Below are 17,973 nucleotides of genomic sequence, written 5' to 3'. Positions count from 1 at the left end.
ATCACAAAACACTCAACCAAATCTTGATTCGCTTGACTAAATTAACCACTAAGCTAAAATTGCTCAATCCTTCAATCCCTGTGGGATCGACCTCACTCCCGTGAGTTTTTATTACTTGATACGACCGGGTACACTTGCCGGTTAGATTTGTGTGTTTTGGGAGAAATTCATTGTTTCACCAAAAATACTCATCAAGTTTTTGGCACCGTTGCCGGGGATTGATTAGATTGACAATGATTAAGTGAGGTGGTAATCTAGATCAAGCACTTTTTCTTTAATTTTGATTAACCCACTAACTGTTTGATTTTTTGCTTAAACTAACTAACACTTCAATCTAGCAGTAGATTGAAGTGTCACTGGTCTTGTGCATTTCTCATGCTCTGCTTGTATGTCAGGTACAAGAAGAACCATACCCAATTTTCATGAACAAGACGAAAGAACTCTCAGGAGGTTAAGAAGAGCTGAAAGAGGGAAAAATATTGTTGGAGAAGAGGAATCAGACAAAGAATTCCAAGAGATGGAGGAAAATTCAACCAATCCACCAGGTGGAGTAGACAACAACAATGACAACCCACCCCAGAGGAGAGTTTTGGCTTCCTATACCTTTGCAAATCCTAGACATTGTGGGAGCAGCATCTTGGCCCCAAATGTCAATGCTAACAATTTTGAACTCAAGCCACAACTCATCACTTTGGTTCAGAACAATTGCTCTTTTGGTGGAGGACCACTTGAAGACCCACACCAACACTTATCCACTTTCTTGAGGATATGCAACACTGTCAAAACTAATGGTGTGCCTCCTGACAGTTATAAGCTGATGCTATTCCCATTTTCTCTCAGGGACAAAGCCACTCAATGGTTGGAATCTTTTCCAAGGGACAGCATCAATAACTGGGATGATTTGGTAACCAAGTTTCTTGCCAAGTTTTACCCACCTCAGAGGATTATAAGGTTGAAGGCTGAGGTACAAACATTTACACAAATGGAGGCTGAACCCATCTATGAGGCATGGGAGAGGTACAAGGCTCTAATCAGGAAATGTCCCCCTGCCATGTTTAATGAGTGGGAGAAGCTGCAGAACTTCTATGAAGGCTTAACACTGAAATCCCAGGAAGCTTTGGATCATTCAGCTGGAGGTTCCTTGCAACTCATGAAAACTGCAGAAGAGGCTCAAGAACTCATTGATATGGTGGCCAACAACCAATATTTCTTTGCTCATCAAAGAGGCCGCCAACCATCACAAAGGAGAGGAGTAATGGAACTAGAAGGAGTGGATTCAATCCTGGCTCAAAACAAATTAATGCAGCAGCAAATTCAACAACAATTTGAGCAAATGACCAAGAGGATTGATGGCCTTCAAGTTGCAGCAGTTAACACCAGCCAACCATCAGCCACATGGGGGCAAAATGAAGAAATCCAAGAGGAGCAACAGCAGGAACAAGTCCAGTACATGCATTCAAGCCCAAATGAATTCTATGGTGATACCTACAACCCCTCATGGAAAAATCACCCCAACCTCAGATGGGGAGACACTCACAACCAAAACCAACACCCATGGCAGAGGAACTCAAATCAAAACAACCCAAGAAACAACCAAAACTACAACCATCAGCAGACTAACCAAAACACATACAGAAAACCTCAAAACAACTACCCTAATCTCAACCAGTACCAATCCAATAACCAACCCACCAACCAAAATGCCTATCATCCACCACCCACATCTCACAACCCACCACAAGCACACCCTGAACCTCAAAGACTCACCAATTTAGAAACCTTGATAGAAAAAATGATGAAACACCAGGAAATAACAAACAAAAACCATGAAGCATCACTAAAGAGCCTAGAGAGGCAGATTGGGCAACTCTCCAAGCAAGTATCTATTGAGAGACCCTCAAACTCACTGCCCAGTGACACAATCCCAAATCCCAAGGAGGAGTGCAAGGCAATACAATTAAGGAGTGAGAGAACATTGATAAGCAACAATGACACTACACAGAAGCAAGCAGAGAGCATCAAAGAACCAACAGAGGATGAGAAGCAAGCAAAGGACGATGAAGCTAAGGAGCAAGTTGTGATGCCAAACAAAAGCACTGAGAAACTTAAAGAGAAGGACAACCAGCCACATAGCTCAAAGAAAGTAATCCAGGGACAGCAGCAAATAGGAAAGAGCATCACACCTCCACTGCCATATCCCCAGAGGTTCAACAAAGAGGTTAAAGACCAGCATTTTCACAAATTCCTTGAGATTTTTAAGAAGCTGGAAATCAATATTCCCTTGGCTGAAGCACTTGAGCAAATGCCTCTATATTCCAAGTTTCTGAAGGATCTTATCAACAAGAAAAGAAGTTGGCTTGAGAAGGAAACCGTATTACTCACCGAGGAATGCAGTACTGTGATTCAACGGGGTATTCCACCAAAACTTAAGGATCCGGGAAGTTTTGTAGTCTCATGCACTATTGGCAAGATAATTCTCAACAAGGCTCTCTGTGACCTGGGTGCCAGCATCAATTTAATGCCTCTCTCAATGATGAGAAAACTTGCAATAGAAGAGCTTAAACCCACCAGGATGTCACTAGTCATGGCTGACAGATCAATCAAGACACCCAGTGGAATTGTGGAGAATCTGTTAGTGAAGGTTGGGGAGTTTATTTTCCCAGCAGATTTTGTAATTTTGGATACTGAAGAAGAAGGAAACGACTCAATCATTCTGGGAAGGCCATTTCTACACACAGCAAGGGCCATCATTGATGTAGAAAAAGGAGAAATGATCTTCAGGGTCCATAATGAACAAATGGTCATAAATGTGTTCAAATCAATGCAACACGTTCCTGAGCAAGAGGATTACGTAAGAGTGGATATGATAGACAGTTTGGTGGAAGAAATATTGGAAGAAAATTTTCAAGAGCAAGAAGGAAATCAAGAGGCAACAGAGGAACAAGTGACTGAGATCACTACTGAGCCAGATGGAAGACAAGACAAGAAGGAAGATGTACGAAAACAAGAACTGAAACCTTTACCAACCCATCTCAAATATGCATTCCTTGGCACATCGGAAAGCTTCCCAGTGATCATAAATTCATCCCTGACAAAGAAGGAAGAGGGAGAACTTCTTAATGTACTCAAAGCCCACAAAGATGCTTTGGGATGGACCATTGATGACCTGAAAGGTATCAACCCTGCAGTATGTATGCATAAAATCCTCTTGGAAGACAATTCCAAACCAGTGGTTCAACCTCAAAGGAGACTAAATCCCACAATGAAGGAAGTTGTCCAAAAGGAAGTAATGAAGTTGTGGAATGCAGGGATAATCTTCCCAATATCTGACAGCCCATAGGTGAGCCCGGTTCAAGTTGTACCAAAAAAAGGAGGAATGACGGTCATCACTAATGAGAAGAATGAGTTGATTCCTACTAGAACAGTGACTGGATGGAGGATGTGCATAGACTATAGAAGGTTGAATGATGCGACCAGAAAGGATCACTTCCCTCTCCCGTTCATTGATCAAATGCTGGAAAGGTTGGCCGGCCATGCGTATTATTGCTTTTTGGATGGATATTCTGGGTATAATCAAATCATGGTGGACCCCAAGGATCAAGAGAAGACTGCCTTTACATGTCCATTTGGAGTCTTTGCATACCGAAGGATGCCCTTTGGGCTTTGCAACGCCCCTGCCACATTTCAAAGGTGTATGCTATCCATCTTCTCTGATATGGTCGAAAAGTTTCTAGAGGTCTTCATGGATGACTTCTCTGTTTTTGGTGATAATTTCAATGCTTGCCTAAACCATTTAACCCTTGTCTTGAAACGGTGCCAAGAAACTAATTTGGTTTTAAACTGGGAGAAATGCCATTTCATGGTACCCGAAGGGATTGTTCTTGGCCATAAAGTTTCAAGAAAAGGGATAGAGGTTGATAAGGCAAAGGTTGAGATCATAGAAAAACTCCCTCCACCAATTAATGTGAAATCTGTTAGAAGTTTCTTGGGGCATGCCGGATTTTACAGAAGGTTTATCAAGGACTTTTCAAAAATAGCCAAACCTTTGAGTAATCTGTTAATACTTGATAACCCTTTTGTTTTTGATGAAAACTGCCAGCATGCCTTTGAAACTTTAAAAAATAGACTCACAACAGCACCAATCATCACACCTCCAGATTGGGAATTACCTTTTGAACTCATGTGTGATGCAAGTGACCTTGCAATTGGTGCTGTACTTGGGCAAAAGAAGGGAAATTTGCATCATGTCATATATTATGCAAGTAAAGTGTTGAATGAGGCCCAAAGAAATTACACTACAACTGAAAAAGAGTTGCTAGCTGTAGTCTATGCATTTGATAAGTTTAGATCATATCTGATAGGATCCAAAGTTGTGGTTTACACTGATCATGCTGCACTTAAGTATTTGATGTCAAAGCAGGATGCTAAACCAAGACTCATCAGGTGGATACTGCTCCTACAAGAATTTGACATTGAGATAAGAGATAGGAAGGGCACTGAAAATCAGGTCGCTGATCATCTGTCGAGGCTACCACATGAAACAAGTCAAAAAGCATCCCAACCCATAAATGAAAGCTTCCCAGATGAGCACCTTCTGCAGATCCAGCAAGCACCTTGGTTTGCTGACATAGCAAATTACAAAGTGGGAAGGAAGATACCGCAAGAGTTCTCTAAGCAACAAGTGAAGAAGTTGATCAATGAAGCAAGGAAATTTTCATGGGATGAACCCTTCTTATTCAAAAGATGCTCTGATGGAGTGATCAGAAGGTGTATTCCTGAAAGTGAAGTGAGGGACATCTTGTGGCATTGTCATGGTTCAGCTTATGGTGGACACTTTGGCCCAGAAAAAATAGCCGCAAAAATACTGCAGAGTGGCTTCTATTGGCTAACTATCTTCAAGGATGCCAGAGAATATGTACACCAATGTAATGAATGCCAGAAAGCAGGAGGATTAACAAAAAGGAATGAGATGCCTCAAAACTTTATCTTAGAATTAGAATTGTTCGATCTATGGGGAATTGATTTCATGGGGCCTTTTCCTCCTTCTTATTCTTTTAGATACATCTTGGTAGCAGTGGAGTATGTCTCAAAGTGGGTGGAAGCCATAGCCACAACCACCTGTGATGCACAGATTGTCCTCCAATTCCTTAAAAAGCACATCTTCACTAGGTATGGAGTGCCCAAGGGTCTTGTTAGTGATGGTGGTAGTCACTTTTGCAACAAACAGATGGAGAAACTCCTCCACAAATATGGAGTAATTCACAAAGTAGCCACACCTTACCATCCTCAGACTAACGGCCAAGCTGAACTTGCAAATAGGGAATTAAAGAAGATCCTAGAGAAAACAGTGGGAATCACAAGAAAAGATTGGGCTAGAAAGCTAGAAGATGCATTGTGGGCGTATAGGACAGCTTTTAAAACTCCTATTGGCAAGTCACCTTTTCAGCTATTGTATGGGAAATCCTGCCACCTCCCTGTAGAGCTTGAACACAGAGCTTTTTGGGCCACTAAACTCCTCAACCTTGATCCCCGAGCTGCAGGAGAAAAAAGGTTGTTACAACTAAATGAGTTGGATGAATTTAGACTAGAAGCTTATGAAAATGCTAAGATATACAAGGAGAGAGCTAAGAAGTGGCATGACAAGAAGATCACAAAGAAGGAATTCAAGCCAGGACAGCAAGTGCTCCTGTATAATTCGAAGCTTAAAATTTTCCCTGGCAAACTGAAGTCTAAGTGGACTGGCCCATACTTGGTGACAAAGATTTTTCCCTATGGGAATATTGAACTGCTAGATGAGGCAACAAAGAATCAATTCACAGCAAATGGTCACAGAGCAAAGCTGTATTTGGGAGGACAATGGGATAAGGAAAAAGAGGTTCAACACCTACAGCCCTCTTAAAAAGAATTGAAATATGTCAAGCTAGTGACAATAAAGGAGCGCTTGTTGGGAGGCAACCCAACCTGAGGTAGTTTTCCTTTTGATAACTTTTTCAATAAGAGTGTTGGATAACTGCTATGTATTGCAAGAAGCTAAGTTTGGTCTTGCACACCAAAAACAATCGAAGGGAGAATGCAAGATGCTAAGTTTTGTGTTCCACCAAAACTTCATTTAAAATTACATTCTAACTTCCTGCACATTGCTAGTTCCAAGCAATCAAACAGATTATTCAAACAAGTTAACTGTTTTTGTTTAGTCTCAATTTCATAACCTTTAGCAAGGACACAAAAGTTTGCCCAGAGTTAACCTGTTGAATCAGAAGAAGTAGCAAGGAATTAAGTCTGGGAGTTAACCACCAATTGAAGATACTATGCATCAAGACTCAAAAATGGGCACATCAAAAAGAAGAACAAAAGAAATGCAAACCAATAGGTTGTATCTATACTTAACTTTTGCTGTTGAGAAATACTTTTGATTGATGTCTTGTTAAAGTGTTCATTTAGTTCAAATAGATTCAAATTTCTTTTAAAATAAGTAGGCTAGTTTATGTGTGTGCTTGTGTGTTTACTTTCACTTGACAAGAAGCATGTGTTGTCCCCTGCATCTTTAAGTTCAATAAAAGAAAAGTTTGAATGTGAAGCAAGATGATCTCTGTTAGATAGAAATAGAATAAAAGTAAGTGGTGGTATGTGTGTGGTTGTATAATAGCTCACTTTTAGTGAATAAAGAGCTAGGATATCTCATTCTGAGTAAAGAGTGGCCTACTGTCTATGAATCTCAATTAAATAAAAAAAAAAATTCCTTGGATAGAAAGAAAAACAAAAAGAAAGAAAGAAAAGAGATAGCCAAAAAGTGGCAGAACAAAAGGAAACAAAAAGAAACAAAGCTGGACACCAATAGCTTGAACTTTAAAATATATGCCTGTGGTGTCTTTGTACTAGGATCTGCTTGGATTAGTAAGCTCTTAGGAGTGCATCAACACTCGGTGACTTGGGTTAACTAATCCGGGATCATCAGCTGAAAGTCCACTATCAAGAGCAACCTAACTACAAGGGATTTAGTAACCCAAAGAGGTGCTGGGCATCAATGTTTTAAGAAGGAATGTGAGCCAAGTGTCTAAGGTGAATAATGTGTCAAGTATAAAGAAAAGAGAAATGAACTTGCTACACATGACACTCAAATAAAGCTTATAAACAAAGTAATAGCCAAGGATAAAGGAATAATGAGAGGTCATAGCAGTATGTTACTTGAAGCTTGAAGGAGACTTTCTAGGCCTAGGAGTCAATAAGAAGTGAGTATTTACATATCCACACAAAATCCCATGAACTATCAATAATACTCTGCTAGCATGAACATCCTCTTCCATTTCATTCTTTCTTCTCAATAAATCTTCTCTTGCTTGGGGACAAGCAAGCTTTAAGTTTGGTGTTGTGATGACAAGTCATCTTAGCCTATTTTAACTAGTCTTTTTCTTTTGTTTTCATTAGAATTATGCACTTTCTTGAGCCATAAGCAAGCTAATTGGGTAGATTTTCATGTTTCCTTTGATTTAATCAACCATGTATGAATTCATGCTATTTCATGAGGTTTTATACTATAATTGTTACATATTATGAAAGAATGAATATCTCATGATTTTAAGCATAGCTTTGATGTGTTTGGTTGATTAATGATAGGTGAAGAAAGCTTGGAGAAAGGTTGAAGCAAGAAGGAATAGCTAGGAGTAAAGAGAAGACAATGGAATAAGTGAAATTGAACCAGGAAGCAAAAAGCTGGACCTAAAGTTAGCCTCAAACTTTTGCACAAACTTTTGGGTAAAAAGTTAGCCCCAACGTTAGCCCCTTACTTTTGGGCTAACGTTGGAACTTGAAAATCACTCCCTGGGTACCAAAAGTTTGCACCAACGTTAGCCCCTAACTTTGAGGCTAACGTTGGCACATGAAAATCACCCCTGGGCACCAAAAGTTTGCGCCAACGTTAGCCCCTAACTTTGAGGCTAACGTTGGCATGAAGAAAACCTCCCTGGGCACCAAAAGTTTGCGCCAACGTTAGCCCCTTACTTGGTGGCTAACGTTGGCACATGAAAATCACAAGGGGAGGAGCAAAAGTTTGCGCCAACGTTAGCCCCTAACTTGGTGGCTAACGTTGGCGCCACAAGTGCACAAGGTAAGGCCAACGTTGGGGCCAAAGTTAGACCCCTAACTTTGGCACCAACGTTGGTATCAGCTGGATATGGGTGCTGATATGAAAAGTTTGGGCAAAAGTTAGCCCCTAACTTTTGCTCAAACTTTTGGTCCAACTTTTGCAAAACTCCAACCCGGTTCAATTGGTTCACTTTGGTTCTTCTCCAAACTTCAAGAGCAATCAACCAAGGCCTCTTTCAACCCAATTCCACCAAGAGCAAAGGCCCAACTCAAGGCTTGAAGATCATTGGAAGAAAGTGTATAAATAGGATAGAATTCAAGTTCTTCGAGAGCTTTTCTTTTGGGAATTTTCATAATAGTTTTCGGAGAGCTTTGGATATTGAGTGATCTTTAATTTCTTTGTCTTGGGGAAGGAGAATTCACTTCTCTTCCTCTCAGTTTTATTGCTTTCAATTTCTATTACAATTGTCTTGGATCTTGGGTTGAAGAATTGAAGAAATTCTGTTTCAATCTCATCCTTGGATCTCTCTGTTTATTTACTGCTTAATTGAATTTCAGTTTGGGTTAATTGTTCTTCATCTATTTTCTTTGCAATTTACTTTTCCCTTGCAATTGTTCTTGTTGGATCAAGGAAGGTAGTGAGATCTAGACCTAGTTTTCTAGTCTCTGGACCCCTGAGATCTGAAATTCCAATTTACATTCTGTTTACTGTTTTCATGTTCATTTACTTTTCTGCTTCAAGATCCAATCTAACCCAAACCTTCTTCTACTTCTCTGCTTGATGCAATTTACTTTTCCTTGTTTAAATTCTGCAAATCCAATCCCCAATTCCCTTTACAATTCCAGCCGTTTACATTTCTTGCACTTTAAGATTCCGCAATTTACATTTCTTGCATTCTAAGTTTCTGCTATTTAATTTCTTGTTCTTTAAGATTCAGCACTTTAATTCCCTGTTCTCTTTACTTCCATGCAATTTAATTTTTGCAAATCACAAAACACTCAACCAAATCTTGATTCGCTTGACTAAATTAACCACTAAGCTAAAATTGTTCAATCCTTCAATCCCTGTGGGATCGACCTCACTCCCGTGAGTTTTTATTACTTGATACGACCGGGTACACTTGCCGGTTAGATTTGTGTGTTTTGGGAGAAATTCATTGTTTCACCAAAAATACTCATCACACCCCCTGCTTCTTCATTCACTCCTTCTTGAGCTGCTGCTGAGGTGGTGATTGCTGCCACTTGATTCCTCTCCATCTTTTTGGTAAGATCAGCCAACTGCTTGGTAATAAGCTTGTTTTGAGCTAGCAGTGCATCCACATTGTTCATCTCCATCACTCCTCTAGTGTTGCCTCTTTCAGAAGCATAGAAGTAGTCATCTTCTGCTACAGTCTCAATGACATCTATGGCTTCTTCAATGGTCTTCTTCTTGTTCAGAGATTCCCCGGATGAGTGGTCCACTACCTTCTTTGATTCATACGAAAGGCCTTCATAGAAAATGTGCAACTGCACCCATTCATTGAACATATCTAGCGGGCATCTTCTTGTCAGGTCCTTAAACCTCTCCCATGCTTCATATAGAGTCTCACCATCCTACTGCCTGAATGTTTGTACCTCAGCTCTCAACCTGTTGATCCGTTGAGGAGGATAGAATCTTGCCAAGAACTTGTTCACCACATATTCCCAGGTTGCTAAACTCTCTTTGGAAAGGATTCCAGCCATTTAGATGCTTTGTCCTTGAGTGAGAAGAGAAATAGAAGTAGTCTATAGGTGTCAGGATGAACACCATTAGACTTCACAGTATTGCATATCCTCAGGAATGTGGTTAGATGTTGATTGGGGTCTTCTTGGACACTTCCTCCGAATGAACAATTGTTCTGAACAAGGATGATGAGCTGTGGCTTTAGTTCAAAGTTGTTGGCATGTATGGTTGGCCTTTGGATGCTACTCTCACAGTTTCCTGGGTTTGGATTGATGTAAGAACCCAGAAGTCTTCTCTCTTGTCCAGCCTAATGCGTTGGATCTTCTCTGCCATGGTTGTGAGCCTCTTCTTCATGATGGTTTTCAATATTCTCACCCATGTCTGGTTCAAAGTACTCTTCCTCTTCCTCAGCACCAACTACTCTCTTTCCTCTTGCTTCCCTCCTTAATCTAAGGAAGGTCCTCTCAGGTTCAGAATCAAAGGAAGTTGAAGCCCCGCTTCTTCTACCTGTCATACAACCAACAAGGAAAAAGCAAGAAAGATAGATGCAGACAGTAATTTCTACAGAAATGCTGTTAGCGTGAGTGATGCAATATATCAAACAGTTAGTGGGTTAGTCACTGAATTGTAAACAACTAAGAAAATGGGTGGGGGAAAGGGAAGAAAATAGCTAAACAGAAAGTAAATTACTCAAATGAACTTAAATCAAACAAAATAAAAACAAATGCTCAATCTAGTTATCCACCAATTTAATCATTGTTGATACAAAATCAATCCCCGGCAACGGCGCCATAAACTTGATGCACAAAAACTTGTCCCTTAACAAATCTCCCTCGGCAAGTATACCGAATTGTCGTCAAGTAAAAACTCACAGTAGAGTGAGGTCGAATCCCATAGGGATTGATTGGTCAAGCAACTTTAATTGGAAGAATGTTCTAGTTGAGCTAAGCAGAAAGTGAGTTGAGAATTGCAGGAAATTAAATGGCGGGAAAGTAAATAGCAGAAAATAAATGACGGGAAGTAAATTGCAGAATCTTAAATGGGGAAGGGAAGTTTAGCATGAAAGTAAATGGCAAAAAGTAAAGAGAATGGGTAAGATCAGAAATGGGAAATTGATTGGGCTTAGGAGATGTTGCATTCTTCGGATCAAGTTCATTTTCATCTCTTCCTCAATCAATGCATTCATTGATCTCCTTGGCAATCTTAAGTGATTGAATTCTAATTCCTTGGTAATTCAATCTCTCAAATCAGATCAATAGCCAATTTCTTGGTCTAATTGCTCATGAGAAGAGATGAAGTGTGGTCACTGATTATACCACATGTATTTCCAAATCAAAGTATTGGGAGAATTATATGTCACCATATCCGCCCAAACCCCAAATTGGTCCAACATGAGAAAACATTTCTAGCATGATCTCTTCATCCCTTTTCCAAGGTTCAGAAGAGATCCAAGTATGAATAGCTTCTTTTCCAAGATAACTACTCAATTGGATGAAGATTGAAAGCTTTCTAGTAAAATCAAGAGAAAAGAAAGAAGAAGAATAATGAAAACTATTATTGATCCATCAAATTACAACAGAGCTCCCTAACCCAGTGAAAGGGGTTTAGTTGTTGATAGCTCTGGGAATGGAAAGCAAAGATGGAGAGTACATTCTGAAAGTTAAACTAGAAGTGCAAAGAAAGTAAAATACAGAGAGTAATTCTAATAATGCCCAAAAGCTCCTTTCAAGTTCAAAGCTCTCCCTATTTATACTATTCTTCTGATCTTCTAGTTGGCTCTTCAAGTCTTGGATATGGGCCTTTGGATCTTGAGTTGAAGCAGTTATCTTCTTCAGTGGGCTCAGCTTTACTTGCAGAGAAAGTGTGAAGTAGGCAGGGACTTTAGCTTAGGGCGTTAGTGGTGTTAACGTTGAGTGAAAATGTGGGGTTTAAAATGTTAGTGACAATCACCTTTTTCACTAACATTCCTAACCCAAAGTGGTCCACGTTAACTTCAACATTAGTGGCACTAACATGACCACTAACGTTGACCCTTGGCCCTTCGAAAACATTACTGGGGTTTTCCTTTTTCAATAACGTTGAGAGTACCCCTTTCTCCCTACGTTAGAGTTCACGTTAGAATAATTAACGTGGCCTTTAACATAGGCTTGCCAAATCTTCGAGAGCGTTAGTGACACTTACCTTTGTCACTAACTCTTCAGAACGCCCCTACTTCCCATGTTAGAGTTCACGTTAACTAGGTTAACGTGACTTCTAACGTGGTATTGATAGCCATCTCCAACGTTAGTGACAAAGGTGAGTGTCACTAACGTTGGCTCATCATCCCTCTTCTCCACGTTAGCTTCCACGTTAATGTAATTAACGTGGCAACTAACGTGGCTCATAGTGGCTCAATCCAACATTAGTGACAAAGGTGAGTGTCACTAACGTTGGTGATTCTTGCTCCCTCCACCTTAGAGTCCAGGTTAACTAGGTTAACGTGGCTTTTAACGTAGCCAATATGGGCTTAGTCCAACGTTAGTGACAAAGGTGAGTGTCACTAACGTTGGCATCATCTTATTCTTCCACATTAGAGCTCACGTTAACTAAGTTAACGTGGCTCTTAACGTGGCCAATTGCCCCCTTTTGGAACGTTAGTGGCACTTACTTTTACCACTAACGTTGGAGTTCTACTTCTCTTCCACGTTAGCTTCCACGTTAACATAGTTAACGTGGCAACTGACGTGGGCTATGATGGCTCACGAAGGTTTTATTGGCAATCACTTTTCTCATTAACGTTGCAAGCTATCCTTCATTCCACGTTAGTGGTCACGTTAGCTAGACTAACGTGGATACTAACGTGGTTCTTCCTTGCTTCTTTTATCCTGAAATCAAGCAATAAAGTGCATCAAAGCTCTAATCCAAGTTATGAGGCATGCATCATTCAATTTGTCCTTTAATTCATGTATAATTCTCATGAAATCATGTAAAATTCACAATGTTTGCTTGAATCAAGATGTAAGTGATTATTTACCCAAAACATGCTTATTTCCTAAGAAAATGCATGAAACTACCTTAAAACCATAAAGAAAAGGTCAGTAAAACTGGCCAAAATGCCCTGGCATCACATCTCTAAGAACTCAAAATTCAGATAGTGTTATTGATTCTCCTAGTACAGTATGTTGATTCTTGAACACAGTTACTTTATGAGTCTTGGCCGTGACCCTAAGCATTTTGTTTTCCTGTATTACCACCGGATATATAAATCCCACAGACACATATGGGTGAACCTTTTCAGATTGTGACTCAGCATTGCTAGAATCCCCAATTAGAGGTGTCCAGAGCTCTTAAGCACACTCTTTTTGCTTTGGACCACGACTTTAACTGCTCAGTCTCAAGTTTTCACTTGACACCTTCACGCCACAAGCACATGGTTAGGAACAGCTTGGTTTAGCCACTTAGGCCAGGATTTTATTCCTGAGGGCCCTCCTATCCACTGATGCTCAAAGCCTTGGATCCTTTTTATTACCCTTGCCTTTTGGTTTAAAAGGCTATTGGCTTTTTCTGCTTGCTTTTTCTTTCTTTCTTTTTTTTTTTCGCAAATCATCCTCTTTTTTTTTCTATTCACTGCTTTTTCTTGCTTCAAGAATCAATTTTTTGATTTTTCAGATTATCAATAACATTTCTCCTTTTCCATCAGTCTTTCAAGAACCAACAATTTTAACATTCATAAACAACAAATTCAAACATATGCACTGTTCAAGCATTCATTCAGAAAACAAGAGTATTGCCACCACATAAAAATAATTAAACTGTTTTAAAATTTGAAATTCATGTACTTCTTTTTCTTTTTCAATTAGAAACAATTTTTATTTAAGAAAGGTGATGGATTCATGGGACATTCATAGCTTTAAGATATAAACTTTAAATTTTATTAATCATGGAATGACAATAAGACTCAAAAATAAATATAAGAGCAAACCAATAATAATAGAAGACAAAAAATAAAAAAAACAGAAAAATAAATGACTCTTAAAATAGACTCTTAATAATAAAGGTTATCACAGAGTTAGGACTCAACAACCTTGATTTTGAAAAGTGGATGCTCCCTCAATCTGTGGGGTGCTTGGTCCTTCAAGGGAGAGCTTCTGGCGCTTCAGCTCCTGTAGCTCATGCCCCTGCTTCTCCTGTTCCTTCAGCAGTTTGCAGAGCATGCAGTTTTGATTCTGCTATTGTTCCTTAAGTTGTTCCATAGCTTCTTGCAGCTTGGTAACAGATGCTTCTAGGCGGTTCCAGTAGTCAATTTCGAGAATTTCTGGGAGGAACTCCTGCGCTCTCCTTTTTATGGAGTTGTCTTGCACTTGTCCTTCCATTGACTTCTTGGTGATTGGGTGTTCGATTGGGATGAATTCAACTACTCCCATCCTCACCCCAGCATCTTTATATAGCAGAGAAATTAAGCTTGGGTAGGCCAGTTTGGCTTCAGTGGAGTTCTTGTTTGCAATTGTGTAAATCTAACAAGAAATCAGATGATGAATCTCCACTTCTTTTCCAAGCATAATACAATGAATCATCACTGCTCTTTTCACAGTGACCTCAGAGCGGTTGCTAGTGGGCAATATAGAACGCCCAATGAAGTCCAGCCAGCCTCTTGCAACTGGTTTGAGATCTCCCCTCTTGAGTTGGTTTGGGATACCTTTTGAATTGGTTATCCACTTAGTTCCAGGGAGGCATATGTCCTCTAGAACTTGATCCAACCCCTTATCTACTCTCACCATTCTCCTATTAAAGGATTCTGGATCATCTTGTAGTTGAGGCAGTTTGACGACCTCTCTTATTTTGTCCAGATGGAAGTAAATAAGCCTCCCTCTACCATAGTTCGGTAGGTGTGAAAGGCGGTTCCAGTTATTCTCTGCTTATCTGTCAGCCACAGATTTGAGTAGAATTCCTGAACCATGTTTCTTCTAACCTTTGTCTCAGGATTGGCTAGAATTTCCCATCCTCTGTTTTGAATTTGCTATTGGATCTCCAGATGTTCATCTTCTTTCAAATCGAATTTGGGAAGGATTTGAAAGAAAATTGAAAAGAGATTTCAAAAATTGTTGAATTTTGGAAAATTGAGGGTGAATGATGAAAGTTTGAAACATGTTTATGCAGAAAATTATGAGTCAAAACATGAAAATTTGAAAAAATTTGAAGTTGGAAACAAAATCTCCTCCCCCTGCCTTTCTGGCATTAAACGCCCAGAATGGTATCCATTCTAGCATTTAACGCCCAATTGTTGGCCATTATGGGCGTTTAACACCCAGCCAAGTACCCTGGCTAGCGTTAAATGCCAGAAACCCCTTTATCACTGGGTGTTTTTCTGAACGCCCAGGATGCTGCAATTCTGGCGTTTAACGCCCAAAATGGTACCTTTACTGGCGTTAAACGCCCAGAATGGTACCCATTATGGCGTTTAACGCCCAAAATGCCCTTTACTGGCGTTTTCTTGCCAGCAAGCTCCTTTTCTCTGCTTTTTGCACTGAATCCTTCTGTAACTCTGTGAATTCCTTTAATTTTGATGATTAACCTTTGAAGAAAAATGTATATCAAACTTCTACAAGTATTAATTAAAACAAATAACTTGCTAATGGCTGGGTTGCCTCCCAGCAAGCGCTTCTTTATTGTCTTTAGCTGGACCTTTTACTGAGCTTCATTCAAGCCTCGGTTTTGAGCATTCTTGCTCAAAATTGCTTTCAAGATAATGTTTGATTCTCTGTCCATTAACAATGAACTTTTTGTCAGAATCAATATCTTGAAGCTCAACATATCCATATGGTGACACTACTGTAATCACATATGGTCTCCTCCACCGGGATTTTAATTTCCCAGGGAATAATCTGAGCCTAGAGTTGAACAGCAGAACTTTTTGTCCTGGCTCAAAGACACTGGATGACAATTTCTTGTCATGCCACTTTTTTGCTTTTTCCTTATAAATTTTTGCATTTTCAAAAGCATTGAGTCTGAACTCCTCTAGCTCATTTAGCTGGAGCAATCTTTTCTCACCAGCTAACTTAGCATCCAAGTTTAGGAATCTGGTTGCCCAGAAGGCTTTATGTTCCAGTTCCACGGGCAGATGACAGGCCTTGCCATACACAAGCTGGTATGGAGAGGTTTCTATAGGAGTCTTGAATGCTGTTCTGTATGCCCACAGAGCATCATCCAAGCTCTTTGCCCAATCCTTTCTACAGGCAATTACAGTCCGTTCCAGAATTCTCTTTAGTTCTCTATTAGAGACTTCTGCCTGCCCATTTGTCTGTGGATGATACGGAGTTGCTACTTTGTGGCTAATTCCATATCAAACCATATCAGAGTAAAGCTGTTTATTGCAGAAATGGGTGCCCCCGTCACTGATTAGTACTCTGGGGACGCCAAATCTACTGAAAATATGTTTCTGGAGGAATTTCAGTACGGTCTTGGTATCATTAGTGGGTGTGGCAATTGCTTCTACCCATTTAGATACGTAGTCTACTGCCACCAGAATGTACGTGTTTGAGTATGATGGTGGGAAGGGACCCATGAAGTCAATACCCCATACATCAAACAACTCAATCTCTAAGATCTCTTGTTGAGGCATGGCATAACCATGAGGCAAGTTACTAGCTCTTTGGCAACTGTCACAGTTACGCACAAACTCTCGGGCATCTCTATAGAGAGTAGGCCAATAGAAGCCACATTGGAGGACTTTAGTGTCTATTCGCTCACTTTCGAAATGTTCTCTATACTGTGATCCATGGCAATGCCACAGGATCTTCTGTGCCTCCTTTCTAGGGACGCATCTGCGGATCATTCCGTCTGCGCATCTCTTAAAGAGATATGGTTCATCCCATAAGTAGTACTTTGCATCAGAAATTAGTTTTTTTCTTTTGCAACCTGCTGTACACCTGGGGTATGAACCTCACAGCTTTATAATTTATAATGTCTGCAAACCATGGTGCTTCCTGAATGGCAAAGAATTGATCATCCAGAAAGGTTTCAGAGATCTCAGTAGAAGGGAGGGATGCCCCAGCTACTGGTTCTATCCGGGACAGGTGATCAGCTACCTGGTTCTCTATCCCTTTTCTGTCTCTTATTTCTATATCAAACTCTTGCAGAAGCAACACCCATCTTATGAGCATGGGTTTTGAATCCTGCTTTGTAAGTAGATATTTAAGAGCAGCATGGTCAGAGTACACAATCACTTTTGATCCTACTAAGTAGGATCTAAATTTGTCAATGGCATAAACCACTGCAAGTAACTCCTTTTCTGTGGTTGTGTAATTCTTCTGTGCGTCATTTAGAACACGACTGGCATAGTAAATGACGTGCAAAAGCTTGTTGTGCCTTTGTCCCAACACTGCACCAATGGCATGGTCACTGGCATCACACATTAATTCGAATGGTAATGTACAGTCAGGTGCAGAGATGACTGGTGCTATGACCAGCTTGGCTTTCAAGGTCTCAAACGCCTGCAGAAACTCTGTGTCAAACACAAATAGCGTGTCAGCAGCTAGCAGGTTGCTTAGAGGTTTTGCAATTTTTGAAAAATCCTTTATGAACCTCTTATAGAATTCTGCATGCCCCAGAAAGCTTCTGATTGCCTTAACATTGGCAGGTGGTGGTAATTTCTCAATTACCTCTACCTTGGCTTGATCCACCTCTATTCCCTTGCTTGAAATTTTGTGTCCAAGAACAATTCCTTCAGTCACCATAAAGTGACATTTTTCCCAGTTTAAGACCAGGTTAGTCTCTTGGCACCTTTTCAAGACAAGTGCTAGATGATCAAGACAGGAGCTGAATGAGTCTCCAAATACTGAGAAGTCATCCATGAAGACTTCCAGGAACTTCTCTACCATATCAGAGAAGATAGAGAGCATTCACCTCTGAAAGGTTGTAGGTGCATTGCACAGACCAAAAGGCATTCTTCTGTAAGAAAATACTCCAGATGGACATGTGAATGCTGTTTTCTCTTAGTCTTGAGGATCCACTGCAATTTAGTTGTACCCTGAATAGCCATCCAAAAAGTAGTAGTATTCATGGCCTGCTAGTCTCTCTAGCATCTGGTCTATGAATGGTAAAGGAAAATGATCCTTTCTGGTGGCTGTATTGAGCCTTCTGTAGTCAATACACATACGCCATCCTGTAACTGTTCTTGTGGGAACCAGTTCATTCTTTTCATTATGAACCAC

At 40.2% G+C, this 17,973-nt stretch overlaps 1 non-coding gene across 1 annotated transcript; it reads left to right on the top strand.

Annotated features, from left to right (window-relative positions):
- Positions 1 to 9,604: 9,604 nt before the first annotated feature.
- On the top strand, positions 9,605 to 9,711 carry LOC112760421 (small nucleolar RNA R71). The gene has a single exon (XR_003180863.1). It is a non-coding gene; the product is annotated as a small nucleolar RNA R71 (small nucleolar RNA).
- Positions 9,712 to 17,973: the final 8,262 nt, after the last annotated feature.

The sequence above is a fragment of the Arachis hypogaea genome, chromosome 16 (assembly GCF_003086295.3).
Source record: "Arachis hypogaea cultivar Tifrunner chromosome 16, arahy.Tifrunner.gnm2.J5K5, whole genome shotgun sequence".
Classification (NCBI taxonomy): Eukaryota; Viridiplantae; Streptophyta; class Magnoliopsida; order Fabales; family Fabaceae; genus Arachis; species Arachis hypogaea.
Note: the sequence above shows the minus strand (reverse complement) of the source record. Positions and strands in the feature narration are given on the sequence as shown.